The sequence below is a fragment of the Lactuca saligna genome, chromosome 1 (genome assembly GCF_052625555.1).
Source record: "Lactuca saligna cultivar CGN05327 chromosome 1, ASM5262555v1, whole genome shotgun sequence".
In the NCBI taxonomy this organism is placed as follows: domain Eukaryota; kingdom Viridiplantae; phylum Streptophyta; class Magnoliopsida; order Asterales; family Asteraceae; genus Lactuca; species Lactuca saligna.
In genome coordinates this window covers 154,068,103-154,084,209 of record NC_136417.1, presented here as the reverse complement: position 1 = coordinate 154,084,209, position 16,107 = coordinate 154,068,103, and the positions used below count along the sequence as shown (strand labels likewise).

At 47.7% G+C, this 16,107-nt stretch overlaps 47 non-coding genes across 47 annotated transcripts; all 47 read left to right on the top strand.

Moving 5' to 3' along the window:
- The first annotated feature begins 172 nt into the window (after positions 1–172).
- On the top strand, positions 173–290 carry LOC145027354 (5S ribosomal RNA). Its single transcript, XR_013675277.1, has one exon. It is a non-coding gene; the product is annotated as a 5S ribosomal RNA (ribosomal RNA).
- Positions 291–515: 225 nt separating this feature from the next.
- Positions 516–634, top strand: LOC145026940 (5S ribosomal RNA). The gene has a single exon (XR_013674889.1). It is a non-coding gene; the product is annotated as a 5S ribosomal RNA (ribosomal RNA).
- A 224-nt stretch (positions 635–858) lies between these two features.
- Positions 859–977, top strand: LOC145027073 (5S ribosomal RNA). Its single transcript, XR_013675015.1, has one exon. It is a non-coding gene; the product is annotated as a 5S ribosomal RNA (ribosomal RNA).
- Positions 978–1,200: 223 nt separating this feature from the next.
- LOC145027467 (5S ribosomal RNA) lies at positions 1,201–1,319 on the top strand. The gene has a single exon (XR_013675385.1). It is a non-coding gene; the product is annotated as a 5S ribosomal RNA (ribosomal RNA).
- A 223-nt stretch (positions 1,320–1,542) lies between these two features.
- On the top strand, positions 1,543–1,660 carry LOC145027298 (5S ribosomal RNA). The gene has a single exon (XR_013675225.1). It is a non-coding gene; the product is annotated as a 5S ribosomal RNA (ribosomal RNA).
- Positions 1,661–1,885: 225 nt separating this feature from the next.
- Positions 1,886–2,004, top strand: LOC145025869 (5S ribosomal RNA). Its single transcript, XR_013673861.1, has one exon. It is a non-coding gene; the product is annotated as a 5S ribosomal RNA (ribosomal RNA).
- A 224-nt stretch (positions 2,005–2,228) lies between these two features.
- On the top strand, positions 2,229–2,346 carry LOC145027141 (5S ribosomal RNA). The gene has a single exon (XR_013675079.1). It is a non-coding gene; the product is annotated as a 5S ribosomal RNA (ribosomal RNA).
- A 225-nt stretch (positions 2,347–2,571) lies between these two features.
- LOC145026401 (5S ribosomal RNA) lies at positions 2,572–2,690 on the top strand. The gene has a single exon (XR_013674376.1). It is a non-coding gene; the product is annotated as a 5S ribosomal RNA (ribosomal RNA).
- Positions 2,691–2,914: 224 nt separating this feature from the next.
- Positions 2,915–3,033, top strand: LOC145027072 (5S ribosomal RNA). The gene has a single exon (XR_013675014.1). It is a non-coding gene; the product is annotated as a 5S ribosomal RNA (ribosomal RNA).
- Positions 3,034–3,256: 223 nt separating this feature from the next.
- On the top strand, positions 3,257–3,375 carry LOC145027465 (5S ribosomal RNA). Its single transcript, XR_013675383.1, has one exon. It is a non-coding gene; the product is annotated as a 5S ribosomal RNA (ribosomal RNA).
- A 225-nt stretch (positions 3,376–3,600) lies between these two features.
- LOC145025446 (5S ribosomal RNA) lies at positions 3,601–3,719 on the top strand. Its single transcript, XR_013673461.1, has one exon. It is a non-coding gene; the product is annotated as a 5S ribosomal RNA (ribosomal RNA).
- A 225-nt stretch (positions 3,720–3,944) lies between these two features.
- On the top strand, positions 3,945–4,063 carry LOC145026847 (5S ribosomal RNA). Its single transcript, XR_013674801.1, has one exon. It is a non-coding gene; the product is annotated as a 5S ribosomal RNA (ribosomal RNA).
- A 222-nt stretch (positions 4,064–4,285) lies between these two features.
- LOC145027297 (5S ribosomal RNA) lies at positions 4,286–4,403 on the top strand. The gene has a single exon (XR_013675224.1). It is a non-coding gene; the product is annotated as a 5S ribosomal RNA (ribosomal RNA).
- A 225-nt stretch (positions 4,404–4,628) lies between these two features.
- On the top strand, positions 4,629–4,747 carry LOC145025749 (5S ribosomal RNA). Its single transcript, XR_013673750.1, has one exon. It is a non-coding gene; the product is annotated as a 5S ribosomal RNA (ribosomal RNA).
- Positions 4,748–4,972: 225 nt separating this feature from the next.
- LOC145027296 (5S ribosomal RNA) lies at positions 4,973–5,090 on the top strand. Its single transcript, XR_013675223.1, has one exon. It is a non-coding gene; the product is annotated as a 5S ribosomal RNA (ribosomal RNA).
- A 225-nt stretch (positions 5,091–5,315) lies between these two features.
- LOC145025631 (5S ribosomal RNA) lies at positions 5,316–5,434 on the top strand. The gene has a single exon (XR_013673639.1). It is a non-coding gene; the product is annotated as a 5S ribosomal RNA (ribosomal RNA).
- A 225-nt stretch (positions 5,435–5,659) lies between these two features.
- On the top strand, positions 5,660–5,778 carry LOC145025701 (5S ribosomal RNA). The gene has a single exon (XR_013673703.1). It is a non-coding gene; the product is annotated as a 5S ribosomal RNA (ribosomal RNA).
- A 224-nt stretch (positions 5,779–6,002) lies between these two features.
- Positions 6,003–6,121, top strand: LOC145027071 (5S ribosomal RNA). The gene has a single exon (XR_013675013.1). It is a non-coding gene; the product is annotated as a 5S ribosomal RNA (ribosomal RNA).
- Positions 6,122–6,344: 223 nt separating this feature from the next.
- LOC145027464 (5S ribosomal RNA) lies at positions 6,345–6,463 on the top strand. The gene has a single exon (XR_013675382.1). It is a non-coding gene; the product is annotated as a 5S ribosomal RNA (ribosomal RNA).
- Positions 6,464–6,688: 225 nt separating this feature from the next.
- Positions 6,689–6,807, top strand: LOC145026862 (5S ribosomal RNA). The gene has a single exon (XR_013674814.1). It is a non-coding gene; the product is annotated as a 5S ribosomal RNA (ribosomal RNA).
- Positions 6,808–7,032: 225 nt separating this feature from the next.
- Positions 7,033–7,151, top strand: LOC145026846 (5S ribosomal RNA). Its single transcript, XR_013674800.1, has one exon. It is a non-coding gene; the product is annotated as a 5S ribosomal RNA (ribosomal RNA).
- Positions 7,152–7,373: 222 nt separating this feature from the next.
- On the top strand, positions 7,374–7,491 carry LOC145027294 (5S ribosomal RNA). Its single transcript, XR_013675222.1, has one exon. It is a non-coding gene; the product is annotated as a 5S ribosomal RNA (ribosomal RNA).
- A 225-nt stretch (positions 7,492–7,716) lies between these two features.
- On the top strand, positions 7,717–7,835 carry LOC145025515 (5S ribosomal RNA). Its single transcript, XR_013673525.1, has one exon. It is a non-coding gene; the product is annotated as a 5S ribosomal RNA (ribosomal RNA).
- A 225-nt stretch (positions 7,836–8,060) lies between these two features.
- On the top strand, positions 8,061–8,178 carry LOC145027292 (5S ribosomal RNA). Its single transcript, XR_013675220.1, has one exon. It is a non-coding gene; the product is annotated as a 5S ribosomal RNA (ribosomal RNA).
- A 226-nt stretch (positions 8,179–8,404) lies between these two features.
- Positions 8,405–8,523, top strand: LOC145025397 (5S ribosomal RNA). Its single transcript, XR_013673414.1, has one exon. It is a non-coding gene; the product is annotated as a 5S ribosomal RNA (ribosomal RNA).
- A 225-nt stretch (positions 8,524–8,748) lies between these two features.
- LOC145025700 (5S ribosomal RNA) lies at positions 8,749–8,867 on the top strand. The gene has a single exon (XR_013673702.1). It is a non-coding gene; the product is annotated as a 5S ribosomal RNA (ribosomal RNA).
- A 225-nt stretch (positions 8,868–9,092) lies between these two features.
- LOC145025210 (5S ribosomal RNA) lies at positions 9,093–9,211 on the top strand. Its single transcript, XR_013673239.1, has one exon. It is a non-coding gene; the product is annotated as a 5S ribosomal RNA (ribosomal RNA).
- Positions 9,212–9,436: 225 nt separating this feature from the next.
- LOC145023983 (5S ribosomal RNA) lies at positions 9,437–9,555 on the top strand. The gene has a single exon (XR_013672058.1). It is a non-coding gene; the product is annotated as a 5S ribosomal RNA (ribosomal RNA).
- A 225-nt stretch (positions 9,556–9,780) lies between these two features.
- Positions 9,781–9,899, top strand: LOC145025698 (5S ribosomal RNA). Its single transcript, XR_013673701.1, has one exon. It is a non-coding gene; the product is annotated as a 5S ribosomal RNA (ribosomal RNA).
- A 225-nt stretch (positions 9,900–10,124) lies between these two features.
- LOC145022746 (5S ribosomal RNA) lies at positions 10,125–10,243 on the top strand. Its single transcript, XR_013670863.1, has one exon. It is a non-coding gene; the product is annotated as a 5S ribosomal RNA (ribosomal RNA).
- Positions 10,244–10,468: 225 nt separating this feature from the next.
- On the top strand, positions 10,469–10,586 carry LOC145027291 (5S ribosomal RNA). The gene has a single exon (XR_013675219.1). It is a non-coding gene; the product is annotated as a 5S ribosomal RNA (ribosomal RNA).
- A 225-nt stretch (positions 10,587–10,811) lies between these two features.
- Positions 10,812–10,930, top strand: LOC145021518 (5S ribosomal RNA). Its single transcript, XR_013669676.1, has one exon. It is a non-coding gene; the product is annotated as a 5S ribosomal RNA (ribosomal RNA).
- A 225-nt stretch (positions 10,931–11,155) lies between these two features.
- Positions 11,156–11,273, top strand: LOC145027439 (5S ribosomal RNA). Its single transcript, XR_013675358.1, has one exon. It is a non-coding gene; the product is annotated as a 5S ribosomal RNA (ribosomal RNA).
- Positions 11,274–11,498: 225 nt separating this feature from the next.
- Positions 11,499–11,617, top strand: LOC145026400 (5S ribosomal RNA). Its single transcript, XR_013674375.1, has one exon. It is a non-coding gene; the product is annotated as a 5S ribosomal RNA (ribosomal RNA).
- A 224-nt stretch (positions 11,618–11,841) lies between these two features.
- Positions 11,842–11,960, top strand: LOC145027070 (5S ribosomal RNA). The gene has a single exon (XR_013675012.1). It is a non-coding gene; the product is annotated as a 5S ribosomal RNA (ribosomal RNA).
- Positions 11,961–12,183: 223 nt separating this feature from the next.
- LOC145027463 (5S ribosomal RNA) lies at positions 12,184–12,302 on the top strand. Its single transcript, XR_013675381.1, has one exon. It is a non-coding gene; the product is annotated as a 5S ribosomal RNA (ribosomal RNA).
- A 224-nt stretch (positions 12,303–12,526) lies between these two features.
- On the top strand, positions 12,527–12,645 carry LOC145026776 (5S ribosomal RNA). The gene has a single exon (XR_013674729.1). It is a non-coding gene; the product is annotated as a 5S ribosomal RNA (ribosomal RNA).
- Positions 12,646–12,869: 224 nt separating this feature from the next.
- On the top strand, positions 12,870–12,988 carry LOC145027173 (5S ribosomal RNA). Its single transcript, XR_013675109.1, has one exon. It is a non-coding gene; the product is annotated as a 5S ribosomal RNA (ribosomal RNA).
- Positions 12,989–13,211: 223 nt separating this feature from the next.
- Positions 13,212–13,330, top strand: LOC145027462 (5S ribosomal RNA). The gene has a single exon (XR_013675380.1). It is a non-coding gene; the product is annotated as a 5S ribosomal RNA (ribosomal RNA).
- Positions 13,331–13,555: 225 nt separating this feature from the next.
- LOC145020297 (5S ribosomal RNA) lies at positions 13,556–13,674 on the top strand. Its single transcript, XR_013668488.1, has one exon. It is a non-coding gene; the product is annotated as a 5S ribosomal RNA (ribosomal RNA).
- Positions 13,675–13,898: 224 nt separating this feature from the next.
- Positions 13,899–14,016, top strand: LOC145027290 (5S ribosomal RNA). Its single transcript, XR_013675218.1, has one exon. It is a non-coding gene; the product is annotated as a 5S ribosomal RNA (ribosomal RNA).
- Positions 14,017–14,241: 225 nt separating this feature from the next.
- Positions 14,242–14,360, top strand: LOC145026399 (5S ribosomal RNA). Its single transcript, XR_013674374.1, has one exon. It is a non-coding gene; the product is annotated as a 5S ribosomal RNA (ribosomal RNA).
- A 224-nt stretch (positions 14,361–14,584) lies between these two features.
- LOC145026796 (5S ribosomal RNA) lies at positions 14,585–14,703 on the top strand. The gene has a single exon (XR_013674748.1). It is a non-coding gene; the product is annotated as a 5S ribosomal RNA (ribosomal RNA).
- Positions 14,704–14,926: 223 nt separating this feature from the next.
- On the top strand, positions 14,927–15,045 carry LOC145027461 (5S ribosomal RNA). Its single transcript, XR_013675379.1, has one exon. It is a non-coding gene; the product is annotated as a 5S ribosomal RNA (ribosomal RNA).
- A 221-nt stretch (positions 15,046–15,266) lies between these two features.
- LOC145025445 (5S ribosomal RNA) lies at positions 15,267–15,385 on the top strand. Its single transcript, XR_013673460.1, has one exon. It is a non-coding gene; the product is annotated as a 5S ribosomal RNA (ribosomal RNA).
- Positions 15,386–15,610: 225 nt separating this feature from the next.
- On the top strand, positions 15,611–15,729 carry LOC145026844 (5S ribosomal RNA). Its single transcript, XR_013674798.1, has one exon. It is a non-coding gene; the product is annotated as a 5S ribosomal RNA (ribosomal RNA).
- Positions 15,730–15,952: 223 nt separating this feature from the next.
- On the top strand, positions 15,953–16,070 carry LOC145027289 (5S ribosomal RNA). The gene has a single exon (XR_013675217.1). It is a non-coding gene; the product is annotated as a 5S ribosomal RNA (ribosomal RNA).
- Positions 16,071–16,107: the final 37 nt, after the last annotated feature.

The following is a 16,107-nucleotide window of genomic DNA, read 5'->3' as shown; positions in this document are numbered from 1 at the left end:
CCCTTTCTTTCTTGCTATTTCTATGCTCGGCTGCCCTCCGGTTCGTGGTTGATGGTTTTCGTATTTTTGTAACGGAGCCGATCGGTCACGTGGGTCCCACGCCACGCGTACCAAAACAAAGGAGGTTCTGCGTCTTGTAACACATAAAAACAATAAACATGGATAGTATTTCCGGTGCGATCATACAGCACTAATGCACTGGATCCCATTAGAACTCCGCAGTTAAGCGTGCTTGGGCGAGAGTAGTACTAGGATGGGTGACCCCCTGGGAAGTCCTCGTGTTGCACCCCCCCTTTTTTCGTTGTCCGTTTGCGTTTTTTCTAGATTTTACGTGTTTTGTTTTCCCTTTCTTTCTTGCTATTTCTATGCTCGGCTGCCCTCCGATTCGTGGTTGATGGTTTTCGTATTTTTGTAACGGAGCCGATCGGTCACGTGGGTCCCACGCCACGCGTACCAAAACAAAGGAGGTTCTGCGTCTTGTAACACATAAAAACAATAAACATGGATAGTATTTCGGGTGCGATCATACCAGCACTAATGCACCAGATCCTATCAGAACTCCGCAGTTAAGCGTGCTTGGGCGAGAGTAGTACTAGGATGGGTGACCCCCTAGGAAGTCCTCGTGTTGCACCCCTCCTTTTTTCGTTGTCCGTTTGCGTTTTTTCTAGATTTTACGTGTTTTTTTTCCCGTTCTTTCTTGCTATTTCTATGCTCGGCTGCCCTCCGGTTCGTGGTTGATGGTTTTCGTATTTTTGTAACGGAGCCGATCGGTCACGTGGGTCCCACGCCACGCGTACCAAAACAAAGGAGGTTCTGCGTCTTGTAACACATAAAAACAATAAACATGGATAGTATTTTGGGTGCGATCATACCAGCACTAATGCACCGGATCCCATCAGAACTCCGCAGTTAAGCGTGCTTGGGCGAGAGTAGTAGTAGGATTGGTGACCCCCTGGGAAGTCCTTGTGTTGCACCCCCCTTTTTTCGTTGTCCGTTTGCGTTTTTTCTAGATTTTACATGTTTTTTTTTCCTTTCTTTCTTGCTATTTCTATGCTCGGCTGTCCTCCGGTTCGTGGTTGATGGTTTTCGTATTTTTATAACGGAGCCGATCGGTCACGTGGGTCCCACGCCACGCGTACCAAAACAAAGGAGGTTCTGCGTCTTGTAACACATAAAAACAATAAACATGGATAGTATTTCGGGTGCGATCATACCAGCACTAATGCACCATATCCCATTAGAACTCCGCAGTTAAGCGTGCTTGGGCGAGAGTAGTCATAGGATGGGTGACCCCCTGGGAAGTCCTCGTGTTGCACCCCCCTTTTTTCGTTGTCCGTTTGCGTTTTTCTAGATTTTACGTGTTTTTTTTTTCCTTTCTTTCTTGCTATTTCTATGCTCGGCTGCCCTCCGGTTCGTGGTTGATGGTTTTCGTATTTTTGTAACGGAGCCGATCGGTCACGTGGGTCCCACGCCACGCGTACCAAAACAAAGGAGGTTCTGCATCTTGTAACACATAAAAACAATAAACATGGATAGTATTTCCGGTGCGATCATACAGCACTAATGCACTGGATCCCATCAGAACTCCGCAGTTAAGCGTGCTTGGGCGAGAGTAGTACTAGGATGGGTGACCCCCTGGGAAGTCCTCGTGTTGCACCCCCCCTTTTTTCGTTGTCCGTTTGCGTTTTTTCTAGATTTTACGTGTTTTGTTTTCCCTTTCTTTCTTGCTATTTCTATGCTCGGCTGCCCTCCGGTTCGTGGTTGATGGTTTTCGTATTTTTGTAACGGAGCCGATCGGTCACGTGGGTCCCACGCCACGCGTACCAAAACAAAGGAGGTTCTGCGTCTTGTAACACATAAAAACAATAAACATGGATAGTATTTCGGGTGCGATCATACCAGCACTAATGCACCGGATCCCATCAGAACTCCGCAGTTAAGCGTGCTTGGGCGAGAGTAGTACTAGGATGGGTGACCCCCTGGGAAGTCCTCGTGTTGCACCCCTCCTTTTTTCGTTGTCCGTTTGCGTTTTTTCTAGATTTTACGTGTTTTTTTTCCCTTTCTTTCTTGCTATTTCTATGCTCGGCTGCCCTCCGGTTCGTGGTTGATGGTTTTCGTATTTTTGTAACGGAGCCGATCGGTCACGTGGGTCCCACGCCACGCGTACCAAAACAAAGGAGGTTCTGCGTCTTGTAACACATAAAAACAATAAACATGGATAGTATTTCGGGTGCGATCATACAGCACTAATGCACTGGATCCCATCAGAACTCCGCAGTTAAGCGTGCTTGGGCGAGAGTAGTACTAGGATGGGTGACCCCCTGGGAAGTCCTCGTGTTGCACCCCCCCTTTTTTCGTTGTCCGTTTGCGTTTTTTCTAGATTTTACGTGTTTTGTTTTCCCTTTCTTTCTTGCTATTTCTATGCTCGGCTGCCCTCCGATTCGTGGTTGATGGTTTTCGTATTTTTGTAACGGAGCCGATCGGTCACGTGGGTCCCACGCCACGCGTACCAAAACAAAGGAGGTTCTGCGTCTTGTAACACATAAAAACAATAAACATGGATAGTATTTCGGGTGCGATCATACCAGCACTAATGCACCAGATCCCATCAGAACTCCGCAGTTAAGCGTGCTTGGGCGAGAGTAGTACTAGGATGGGTGACCCCCTAGGAAGTCCTCGTGTTGCACCCCTCCTTTTTTCGTTGTCCGTTTGCGTTTTTTCTAGATTTTACGTGTTTTTTTTCCCGTTCTTTCTTGCTATTTCTATGCTCGGCTGCCCTCCGGTTCGTGGTTGATGGTTTTCGTATTTTTGTAACGGAGCCGATCGGTCACGTGGGTCCCACGCCACGCGTACCAAAACAAAGGAGGTTCTGCGTCTTGTAACACATAAAAACAATAAACATGGATAGTATTTTGGGTGCGATCATACCAGCACTAATGCACCGGATCCCATCAGAACTCCGCAGTTAAGCGTGCTTGGGCGAGAGTAGTAGTAGGATTGGTGACCCCCTGGGAAGTCCTTGTGTTGCACCCCCCTTTTTTCGTTGTCCGTTTGCGTTTTTTCTAGATTTTACATGTTTTTTTTTCCTTTCTTTCTTGCTATTTCTATGCTCGGCTGTCCTCCGGTTCGTGGTTGATGGTTTTCGTATTTTTGTAACGGAGCCGATCGGTCACGTGGGTCCCACGCCACGCGTACCAAAACAAAGGAGGTTCTGCGTCTTGTAACACATAAAAACAATAAACATGGATAGTATTTCGGGTGCGATCATACCAGCACTAATGCACCATATCCCATTAGAACTCCGCAGTTAAGCGTGCTTGGGCGAGAGTAGTCATAGGATGGGTGACCCCCTGGGAAGTCCTCGTGTTGCACCCCCCCTTTTTTCGTTGTCCGTTTGCGTTTTTTCTAGATTTTACGTGTTTTTTTTTCCCTTTCTTTCTTGCTATTTCTATGCTCGGCTGCCCTCCGGTTCGTGGTTGATGGTTTTCGTATTTTTGTAACGGAGCCGATCGGTCACGTGGGTCCCACGCCACGCGTACCAAAACAAAGGAGGTTCTGCGTCTTGTAACACATAAAAACAATAAACATGGATAGTATTTCGGGTGCGATCATACCAGCACTAGTGCACCGGATCCCATCAGAACTCCGCAGTTAAGCGTGCTTGGGCGAGAGTAGTACTAGGATGGGTGACCCCCTGGGAAGTCCTCGTGTTGCACCCCCCCTTTTTTCGTTGTCCGTTTGCGTTTTTTCTAGATTTTACGTGTTTTTTTTTCCCTTTCTTTCTTGCTATTTCTATGCTCGGCTGCCCTCCGGTTCGTGGTTGATGGTTTTCGTATTTTTGTAACGGAGCCGATCGGTCACGTGGGTCCCACGCCACGCGTACCAAAACAAAGGAGGTTCTGCGTCTTGTAACACATAAAAACAATAAACATGGATAGTATTTCGGGTGCGATCATACCAACACTAATGCACCGGATCCCATCAGAACTTCGCAGTTAAGCGTGCTTGGGCGAGAGTAGTACTAGGATGGGTGACCCCCTGGGAAGTCCTCGTGTTGCACCCCCCTTTTTTCGTTGTCCGTTTGCGTTTTTCTAGATTTTACGTGTTTTTTTTTCCTTTCTTTCTTGCTATTTCTATGCTCGGCTGCCCTCCGGTTCGTGGTTGATGGTTTTCGTATTTTTGTAACGGAGCCGATCGGTCACGTGGGTCCCACGCCACGCGTACCAAAACAAAGGAGGTTCTGCATCTTGTAACACATAAAAACAATAAACATGGATAGTATTTCCGGTGCGATCATACAGCACTAATGCACTGGATCCCATCAGAACTCCGCAGTTAAGCGTGCTTGGGCGAGAGTAGTACTAGGATGGGTGACCCCCTGGGAAGTCCTCGTGTTGCACCCCCCCTTTTTTCGTTGTCCGTTTGCGTTTTTTCTAGATTTTACGTGTTTTGTTTTCCCTTTCTTTCTTGCTATTTCTATGCTCGGCTGCCCTCCGGTTCGTGGTTGATGGTTTTCGTATTTTTGTAACGGAGCCGATCGGTCACGTGGGTCCCACGCCACGCGTACCAAAACAAAGGAGGTTCTGCGTCTTGTAACACATAAAAACAATAAACATGGATAGTATTTCGGGTGCGATCATACCAGCACTAATGCACCGGATCCCATCAGAACTCCGCAGTTAAGCGTGCTTGGGCGAGAGTAGTACTAGGATGGGTGACCCCCTGGGAAGTCCTCGTGTTGCACCCCTCCTTTTTTCGTTGTCCGTTTGCGTTTTTTCTAGATTTTACGTGTTTTTTTTTCCCTTTCTTTCTTGCTATTTCTATGCTCGGCTGCCCTCCGGTTCGTGGTTGATGGTTTTCGTATTTTTGTAACGGAGCCGATCGGTCACGTGGGTCCCACGCCACGCGTACCAAAACAAAGGAGGTTCTGCGTCTTGTAACACATAAAAACAATAAACATGGATAGTATTTCCGGTGCGATCATACAGCACTAATGCACTGGATCCCATCAGAACTCCGCAGTTAAGCGTGCTTGGGCGAGAGTAGTACTAGGATGGGTGACCCCCTGGGAAGTCCTCGTGTTGCACCCCCCCTTTTTTCGTTGTCCGTTTGCGTTTTTTCTAGATTTTACGTGTTTTGTTTTCCCTTTCTTTCTTGCTATTTCTATGCTCGGCTGCCCTCCGGTTCGTGGTTGATGGTTTTCGTATTTTTGTAACGGAGCCGATCGGTCACGTGGGTCCCACGCCACGCGTACCAAAACAAAGGAGGTTCTGCGTCTTGTAACACATAAAAACAATAAACATGGATAGTATTTCGGGTGCGATCATACCAGCACTAATGCACCGGATCCCATCAGAACTCCGCAGTTAAGCGTGCTTGGGCGAGAGTAGTACTAGGATGGGTGACCCCCTGGGAAGTCCTCGTGTTGCACCCCTCCTTTTTTCGTTGTCCGTTTGCGTTTTTTCTAGATTTTACGTGTTTTTTTTTCCCTTTCTTTCTTGCTATTTCTATGCTCGGCTGCCCTCCGGTTCGTGGTTGATGGTTTTCGTATTTTTGTAACGGAGCCGATCGGTCACGTGGGTCCCACGCCACGCGTACCAAAACAAAGGAGGTTCTGCGTCTTGTAACACATAAAAACAATAAACATGGATAGTATTTCGGGTGCGATCATACCAGCACTAATGCACCGGATCCCATCAGAACTCCACAGTTAAGCGTGCTTGGGCGAGAGTAGTACTAGGATGGGTGACCCCCTGGGAAGTCCTCGTGTTGCACCCCCCCTTTTTTCGTTGTCCGTTTGCGTTTTTTCTAGATTTTACGTGTTTTTTTTCCCGTTCTTTCTTGCTATTTCTATGCTCGGCTGCCCTCCGGTTCGTGGTTGATGGTTTTCGTATTTTTGTAACGGAGCCGATCGGTCACGTGGGTCCCACGCCACGCGTACCAAAACAAAGGAGGTTCTGCGTCTTGTAACACATAAAAACAATAAACATGGATAGTATTTTGGGTGCGATCATACCAGCACTAATGCACCGGATCCCATCAGAACTCCGCAGTTAAGCGTGCTTGGGCGAGAGTAGTAGTAGGATTGGTGACCCCCTGGGAAGTCCTTGTGTTGCACCCCCCTTTTTTCGTTGTCCGTTTGCGTTTTTTCTAGATTTTACATGTTTTTTTTTCCTTTCTTTCTTGCTATTTCTATGCTCGGCTGTCCTCCGGTTCGTGGTTGATGGTTTTCGTATTTTTGTAACGGAGCCGATCGGTCACGTGGGTCCCACGCCACGCGTACCAAAACAAAGGAGGTTCTGCGTCTTGTAACACATAAAAACAATAAACATGGATAGTATTTCGGGTGCGATCATACCAGCACTAATGCACCATATCCCATTAGAACTCCGCAGTTAAGCGTGCTTGGGCGAGAGTAGTCATAGGATGGGTGACCCCCTGGGAAGTCCTCGTGTTGCACCCCCCCTTTTTTCGTTGTCCGTTTGCGTTTTTTCTAGATTTTACGTGTTTTTTTTTCCCTTTCTTTCTTGCTATTTCTATGCTCGGCTGCCCTCCGGTTCGTGGTTGATGGTTTTCGTATTTTTGTAACGGAGCCGATCGGTCACGTGGGTCCCACGCCACGCGTACCAAAACAAAGGAGGTTCTGCGTCTTGTAACACATAAAAACAATAAACATGGATAGTATTTCGGGTGCGATCATACCAGCACTAGTGCACCGGATCCCATCAGAACTCCGCAGTTAAGCGTGGTTGGGCGAGAGTAGTACTAGGATGGGTGACCCCCTGGGAAGTCCTCGTGTTGCACCCCCCCTTTTTTCGTTGTCCGTTTGCGTTTTTTCTAGATTTTACGTGTTTTTTTTTCCCTTTCTTTCTTGCTATTTCTATGCTCGGCTGCCCTCCGGTTCGTGGTTGATGGTTTTCGTATTTTTGTAACGGAGCCGATCGGTCACGTGGGTCCCACGCCACGCGTACCAAAACAAAGGAGGTTCTGCGTCTTGTAACACATAAAAACAATAAACATGGATAGTATTTCGGGTGCGATCATACCAACACTAATGCACCGGATCCCATCAGAACTTCGCAGTTAAGCGTGCTTGGGCGAGAGTAGTACTAGGATGGGTGACCCCCTGGGAAGTCCTCGTGTTGCACCCCCCTTTTTTCGTTGTCCGTTTGCGTTTTTCTAGATTTTACGTGTTTTTTTTTCCTTTCTTTCTTGCTATTTCTATGCTCGGCTGCCCTCCGGTTCGTGGTTGATGGTTTTCGTATTTTTGTAACGGAGCCGATCGGTCACGTGGGTCCCACGCCACGCGTACCAAAACAAAGGAGGTTCTGCATCTTGTAACACATAAAAACAATAAACATGGATAGTATTTCCGGTGCGATCATACAGCACTAATGCACTGGATCCCATCAGAACTCCGCAGTTAAGCGTGCTTGGGCGAGAGTAGTACTAGGATGGGTGACCCCCTGGGAAGTCCTCGTGTTGCACCCCCCCTTTTTTCGTTGTCCGTTTGCGTTTTTTCTAGATTTTACGTGTTTTGTTTTCCCTTTCTTTCTTGCTATTTCTATGCTCGGCTGCCCTCCGGTTCGTGGTTGATGGTTTTCGTATTTTTGTAACGGAGCCGATCGGTCACGTGGGTCCCACGCCACGCGTACCAAAACAAAGGAGGTTCTGCGTCTTGTAACACATAAAAACAATAAACATGGATAGTATTTCGGGTGCGATCATACCAGCACTAATGCACCGGATCCCATCAGAACTCCGCAGTTAAGCGTGCTTGGGCGAGAGTAGTACTAGGATGGGTGACCCCCTGGGAAGTCCTCGTGTTGCACCCCTCCTTTTTTCGTTGTCCGTTTGCGTTTTTTCTAGATTTTACGTGTTTTTTTTTCCCTTTCTTTCTTGCTATTTCTATGCTCGGCTGCCCTCCGGTTCGTGGTTGATGGTTTTCGTATTTTTGTAACGGAGCCGATCGGTCACGTGGGTCCCACGCCACGCGTACCAAAACAAAGGAGGTTCTGCGTCTTGTAACACATAAAAACAATAAACATGGATAGTATTTCCGGTGCGATCATACAGCACTAATGCACTGGATCCCATCAGAACTCCGCAGTTAAGCGTGCTTGGGCGAGAGTAGTACTAGGATGGGTGACCCCCTGGGAAGTCCTCGTGTTGCACCCCCCCCTTTTTTCGTTGTCCGTTTGCGTTTTTTCTAGATTTTACGTGTTTTGTTTTCCCTTTCTTTCTTGCTATTTCTATGCTCGGCTGCCCTCCGGTTCGTGGTTGATGGTTTTTGTATTTTTGTAACGGAGCCGATCGGTCACGTGGGTCCCACGCCACGCGTACCAAAACAAAGGAGGTTCTGCGTCTTGTAACACATAAAAACAATAAACATGGATAGTATTTCGGGTGCGATCATACCAGCACTAATGCACCGGATCCCATCAGAACTCCGCAGTTAAGCGTGCTTGGGCGAGAGTAGTACTAGGATGGGTGACCCCCTGGGAAGTCCTCGTGTTGCACCCCTCCTTTTTTCGTTGTCCGTTTGCGTTTTTTCTAGATTTTACGTGTTTTTTTTTCCCTTTCTTTCTTGCTATTTCTATGCTCGGCTGCCCTCCGGTTCGTGGTTGATGGTTTTCGTATTTTTGTAACGGAGCCGATCGGTCACGTGGGTCCCACGCCACGCGTACCAAAACAAAGGAGGTTCTGCGTCTTGTAACACATAAAAACAATAAACATGGATAGTATTTCGGGTGCGATCATACCAGCACTAATGCACCGGATCCCATCAGAACTCCACAGTTAAGCGTGCTTGGGCGAGAGTAGTACTAGGATGGGTGACCCCCTGGGAAGTCCTCGTGTTGCACCCCCCCTTTTTTCGTTGTCCGTTTGCGTTTTTTCTAGATTTTACGTGTTTTGTTTTCCCTTTCTTTCTTGCTATTTCTATGCTCGGCTGCCCTCCGGTTCGTGGTTGATGGTTTTCGTATTTTTGTAACGGAGCCGATCGGTCACGTGGGTCCCACGCCACGCGTACCAAAACAAAGGAGGTTCTGCGTCTTGTAACACATAAAAACAATAAACATGGATAGTATTTCGGGTGCGATCATACCAGCACTAATGCACCGGATCCCATCAGAACTCCGCAGTTAAGCGTGCTTGGGCGAGAGTAGTACTAGGATGGGTGACCCCCTGGGAAGTCCTCGTGTTGCACCCCTCCTTTTTTCGTTGTCCGTTTGCGTTTTTTCTAGATTTTACGTGTTTTTTTTTCCCTTTCTTTCTTGCTATTTCTATGCTCGGCTGCCCTCCGGTTCGTGGTTGATGGTTTTCGTATTTTTGTAACGGAGCCGATCGGTCACGTGGGTCCCACGCCACGCGTACCAAAACAAAGGAGGTTCTGCGTCTTGTAACACATAAAAACAATAAACATGGATAGTATTTCGGGTGCGATCATACCAGCACTAATGCACCGGATCCCATCAGAACTCCGCAGTTAAGCGTGCTTGGGCGAGAGTAGTACTAGGATGGGTGACCCCCTGGGAAGTCCTCGTGTTGCACCCCTCCTTTTTTCGTTGTCCGTTTGCGTTTTTTCTAGATTTTACGTGTTTTTTTTTCCCTTTCTTTCTAGCTATTTCTATGCTCGGCTGCCCTCCGGTTCGTGGTTGATGGTTTTCGTATTTTTGTAACGGAGCCGATCGGTCACGTGGGTCCCACGCCACGCGTACCAAAACAAAGGAGGTTCTGCGTCTTGTAACACATAAAAACAATAAACATGGATAGTATTTCGGGTGCGATCATACCAGCACTAATGCACCGGATCCCATCAGAACTCCACAGTTAAGCGTGCTTGGGCGAGAGTAGTACTAGGATGGGTGACCCCCTGGGAAGTCCTCGTGTTGCACCCCCCCTTTTTTCGTTGTCCGTTTGCGTTTTTTCTAGATTTTACGTGTTTTGTTTTCCCTTTCTTTCTTGCTATTTCTATGCTCGGCTGCCCTCCGGTTCGTGGTTGATGGTTTTCGTATTTTTGTAACGGAGCCGATCGGTCACGTGGGTCCCACGCCACGCGTACCAAAACAAAGGAGGTTCTGCGTCTTGTAACACATAAAAACAATAAACATGGATAGTATTTCGGGTGCGATCATACCAGCACTAATGCACCGGATCCCATCAGAACTCCGCAGTTAAGCGTGCTTGGGCGAGAGTAGTACTAGGATGGGTGACCCCCTGGGAAGTCCTCGTGTTGCACCCCTCCTTTTTTCGTTGTCCGTTTGCGTTTTTTCTAGATTTTACGTGTTTTTTTTTCCCTTTCTTTCTTGCTATTTCTATGCTCGGCTGCCCTCCGGTTCGTGGTTGATGGTTTTCGTATTTTTGTAACGGAGCCGATCGGTCACGTGGGTCCCACGCCACGCGTACCAAAACAAAGGAGGTTCTGCGTCTTGTAACACATAAAAACAATAAACATGGATAGTATTTCCGGTGCGATCATACAGCACTAATGCACTGGATCCCATCAGAACTCCGCAGTTAAGCGTGCTTGGGCGAGAGTAGTACTAGGATGGGTGACCCCCTGGGAAGTCCTCGTGTTGCACCCCCCCTTTTTTCGTTGTCCGTTTGCGTTTTTTCTAGATTTTACGTGTTTTGTTTTCCCTTTCTTTCTTGCTATTTCTATGCTCGGCTGCCCTCCGGTTCGTGGTTGATGGTTTTCGTATTTTTGTAACGGAGCCGATCGGTCACGTGGGTCCCACGCCACGCGTACCAAAACAAAGGAGGTTCTGCGTCTTGTAACACATAAAAACAATAAACATGGATAGTATTTCGGGTGCGATCATACCAGCACTAATGCACCGGATCCCATCAGAACTCCGCAGTTAAGCGTGCTTGGGCGAGAGTAGTACTAGGATGGGTGACCCCCTGGGAAGTCCTCGTGTTGCACCCCTCCTTTTTTCGTTGTCCGTTTGCGTTTTTTCTAGATTTTACGTGTTTTTTTTTCCCTTTCTTTCTTGCTATTTCTATGCTCGGCTGCCCTCCGGTTCGTGGTTGATGGTTTTCGTATTTTTGTAACGGAGCCGATCGGTCACGTGGGTCCCACGCCACGCGTACCAAAACAAAGGAGGTTCTGCGTCTTGTAACACATAAAAACAATAAACATGGATAGTATTTCCGGTGCGATCATACAGCACTAATGCACTGGATCCCATCAGAACTCCGCAGTTAATCGTGCTTGGGCGAGAGTAGTACTAGGATGGGTGACCCCCTGGGAAGTCCTCGTGTTGCACCCCCCCTTTTTTCGTTGTCCGTTTGCGTTTTTTCTAGATTTTACGTGATTTGTTTTCCCTTTCTTTCTTGCTATTTCTATGCTCGGCTGCCCTCCGATTCGTGGTTGATGGTTTTCGTATTTTTGTAACGGAGCCGATCGGTCACGTGGGTCCCACGCCACGCGTACCAAAACAAAGGAGGTTCTGCGTCTTGTAACACATAAAAACAATAAACATGGATAGTATTTCGGGTGCGATCATACCAGCACTAATGCACCAGATCCCATCAGAACTCCGCAGTTAAGCGTGCTTGGGCGAGAGTAGTACTAGGATGGGTGACCCCCTAGGAAGTCCTCGTGTTGCACCCCTCCTTTTTTCGTTGTCCGTTTGCGTTTTTTCTAGATTTTACGTGTTTTTTTTCCCGTTCTTTCTTGCTATTTCTATGCTCGGCTGCCCTCCGGTTCGTGGTTGATGGTTTTCGTATTTTTGTAACGGAGCCGATCGGTCACGTGGGTCCCACGCCACGCGTACCAAAACAAAGGAGGTTCTGCGTCTTGTAACACATAAAAACAATAAACATGGATAGTATTTTGGGTGCGATCATACCAGCACTAATGCACCGGATCCCATCAGAACTCCGCAGTTAAGCGTGCTTGGGCGAGAGTAGTAGTAGGATTGGTGACCCCCTGGGAAGTCCTTGTGTTGCACCCCCCTTTTTTCGTTGTCCGTTTGCGTTTTTTCTAGATTTTACATGTTTTTTTTTCCTTTCTTTCTTGCTATTTCTATGCTCGGCTGTCCTCCGGTTCGTGGTTGATGGTTTTCGTATTTTTGTAACGGAGCCGATCGGTCACGTGGGTCCCACGCCACGCGTACCAAAACAAAGGAGGTTCTGCGTCTTGTAACACATAAAAACAATAAACATGGATAGTATTTCGGGTGCGATCATACCAGCACTAATGCACCATATCCCATTAGAACTCCGCAGTTAAGCGTGCTTGGGCGAGAGTAGTCATAGGATGGGTGACCCCCTGGGAAGTCCTCGTGTTGCACCCCCCCTTTTTTCGTTGTCCGTTTGCGTTTTTTCTAGATTTTACGTGTTTTTTTTCCCTTTCTTTCTTGCTATTTCTATGCTCGGCTGCCCTCCGGTTCGTGGTTGATGGTTTTCGTATTTTTGTAACGGAGTCGATCGGTCACGTGGGTCCCACGCCACGCGTACCAAAACAAAGGAGGTTCTGCGTCTTGTAACACATAAAAACAATAAACATGGATAGTATTTCGGGTGCGATCATACCAGCACTAGTGCACCGGATCCCATCAGAACTCCGCAGTTAAGCGTGCTTGGGCGATAGTAGTACTAGGATGGGTGACCCCCTGGGAAGTCCTCGTGTTGCACCCCCCCTTTTTTCGTTGTCCGTTTGCGTTTTTTCTAGATTTTACGTGTTTTTTTTCCCTTTCTTTCTTGCTATTTCTATGCTCGGCTGCCCTCCGGTTCGTGGTTGATGGTTTTCGTATTTTTGTAACGGAGCCGATCGGTCACGTGGGTCCCACGCCACGCGTACCAAAACAAAGGAGGTTCTGCGTCTTGTAACACATAAAAACAATAAACATGGATAGTATTTCGGGTGCGATCATACCAACACTAATGCACCGGATCCCATCAGAACTCCGCAGTTAAGCGTGCTTGGGCGAGAGTAGTACTAGGATTGGTGACCCCCTGGGAAGTCCTTGTGTTGCACCCCCCTTTTTTCGTTGTCCGTTTGCGTTTTTTCTAGATTTTACATGTTTTTTTTTCCTTTCTTTCTTGCTATTTCTATGCTCGGCTGTCCTCCGGTTCGTGGTTGATGGTTTTCGTATTTTTGTAACGGAGCCGATCGGTCACGTGGGTCCCACGCCACGCGTACCAAAACAAAGGAGGTTCTGCGTCTTGTAACACATAAAAACAATAAACATGGATAGTATTTCGGGTGCGATCATACCAGCACTAATGCACCATATCCCATTAGAACTCCGCAGTTAAGCGTGCTTGGGCGAGAGTAGTCATAGGATGGGTGACCCCCTGGGAAGTCCTCGTGTTGCACCCCCCCTTTTTTCGTTGTCCGTTTGCGTTTTTTCTAGATTTTACGTGTTTTGTTTTCCCTTTCTTTCTTGCTATTTCTATGCTCGGCTGCCCTCCGGTTCGTGGTTGATGGTTTTCGTATTTTTGTAACGGAGCCGATCGGTCACGTGGGTCCCACGCCACGCGTACCAAAACAAAGGAGGTTCTGCGTCTTGTAACACATAAAAACAATAAACATGGATAGTATTTCGGGTGCGATCATACCAGCACTAATGCACCGGATCCCATCAGAACTCCGCAGTTAAGCGTGCTTGGGCGAGAGTAGTACTAGGATGGGTGACCCCCTGGGAAGTCCTCGTGTTGCACCCCTCCTTTTTTCGTTGTCCGTTTGCGTTTTTTCTAGATTTTACGTGTTTTTTTTCCCTTTCTTTCTTGCTATTTCTATGCTCGGCTGCCCTCCGGTTCGTGGTTGATGGTTTTCGTATTTTTGTAACGGAGCCGATCGGTCACGTGGGTCCCACGCCACGCGTACCAAAACAAAGGAGGTTCTGCGTCTTGTAACACATAAAAACAATAAACATGGATAGTATTTCCGGTGCGATCATACAGCACTAATGCACTGGATCCCATCAGAACTCCGCAGTTAAGCGTGCTTGGGCGAGAGTAGTACTAGGATGGGTGACCCCCTGGGAAGTCCTCGTGTTGCACCCCCCCTTTTTTCGTTGTCCGTTTGCGTTTTTTCTAGATTTTACGTGTTTTGTTTTCCCTTTCTTTCTTGCTATTTCTATGCTCGGCTGCCCTCCGATTCGTGGTTGATGGTTTTCGTATTTTTGTAACGGAGCCGATCGGTCACGTGGGTCCCACGCCACGCGTACCAAAACAAAGGAGGTTCTGCGTCTTGTAACACATAAAAACAATAAACATGGATAGTATTTCGGGTGCGATCATACCAGCACTAATGCACCAGATCCCATCAGAACTCCGCAGTTAAGCGTGCTTGGGCGAGAGTAGTACTAGGATGGGTGACCCCCTAGGAAGTCCTCGTGTTGCACCCCTCCTTTTTTCGTTGTCCGTTTGCGTTTTTTCTAGATTTTACGTGTTTTTTTTCCCGTTCTTTCTTGCTATTTCTATGCTCGGCTGCCCTCCGGTTCGTGGTTGATGGTTTTCGTATTTTTGTAACGGAGCCGATCGGTCACGTGGGTCCCACGCCACGCGTACCAAAACAAAGGAGGTTCTGCGTCTTGTAACACATAAAAACAATAAACATGGATAGTATTTTGGGTGCGATCATACCAGCACTAATGCACCGGATCCCATCAGAACTCCGCAGTTAAGCGTGCTTGGGCGAGAGTAGTACTAGGATTGGTGACCCCCTGGGAAGTCCTTGTGTTGCACCCCCCTTTTTTCGTTGTCCGTTTGCGTTTTTTCTAGATTTTACATGTTTTTTTTTCCTTTCTTTCTTGCTATTTCTATGCTCGGCTGTCCTCCGGTTCGTGGTTGATGGTTTTCGTATTTTTGTAACGGAGCCGATCGGTCACGTGGGTCCCACGCCACGGGTACCAAAACAAAGGAGGTTCTGCGTCTTGTAACACATAAAAACAATAAACATGGATAGTATTTCGGGTGCGATCATACCAGCACTAATGCACCATATCCCATTAGAACTCCGCAGTTAAGCGTGCTTGGGCGAGAGTAGTCATAGGATGGGTGACCCCCTGGGAAGTCCTCGTGTTGCACCCCCCCTTTTTTCGTTGTCCGTTTGCGTTTTTTCTAGATTTTACGTGTTTTTTCCCTTTCTTTCTTGCTATTTCTATGCTCGGCTGCCCTCCGGTTCGTGGTTGATGGTTTCGTATTTTTGTAACGGAGCCGATCGGTCACGTGGGTCCCACGCCACGCGTACCAAAACAAAGGAGGTTCTGCGTCTTGTAACACATAAAAACAATAAACATGGATAGTATTTCGGGTGCGATCATACCAGCACTAGTGCACCGGATCCCATCAGAACTCCGCAGTTAAGCGTGCTTGGGCGAGAGTAGTACTAGGATGGGTGACCCCCTGGGAAGTCCTCGTGTTGCACCCCCCCTTTTTTCGTTGTCCGTTTGCGTTTTTTCTAGATTTTACGTGTTTTTTTTTCCCTTTCTTTCTTGCTATTTCTATGCTCGGCTGCCCTCCGGTTCGTGGTTGATGGTTTTCGTATTTTTGTAACGGAGCCGATCGGTCACGTGGGTCCCACGCCACGCGTACCAAAACAAAGGAGGTTCTGCGTCTTGTAACACATAAAAACAATAAACATGGATAGTATTTCGGGTGCGATCATACCAACACTAATGCACCGGATCCCATCAGAACTTCGCAGTTAAGCGTGCTTGGGCGAGAGTAGTACTAGGATGGGTGACCCCCTGGGAAGTCCTCGTGTTGCACCCCCCTTTTTTCGTTGTCCGTTTGCGTTTTTCTAGATTTTACGTGTTTTTTTTTTCCTTTCTTTCTTGCTATTTCTATGCTCGGCTGCCCTCCGGTTCGTGGTTGATGGTTTTCGTATTTTTGTAACGGAGCCGATCGGTCACGTGGGTCCCACGCCACGCGTACCAAAACAAAGGAGGTTCTGCATCTTGTAACACATAAAAACAATAAACATGGATAGTATTTCCGGTGCGATCATACAGCACTAATGCACTGGATCCCATCAGAACTCCGCAGTTAAGCGTGCTTGGGCGAGAGTAGTACTAGGATGGGTGACCCCCTGGGAAGTCCTCGTGTTGCACCCCCCCTTTTTTCGTTGTCCGTTTGCGTTTTTTCTAGATT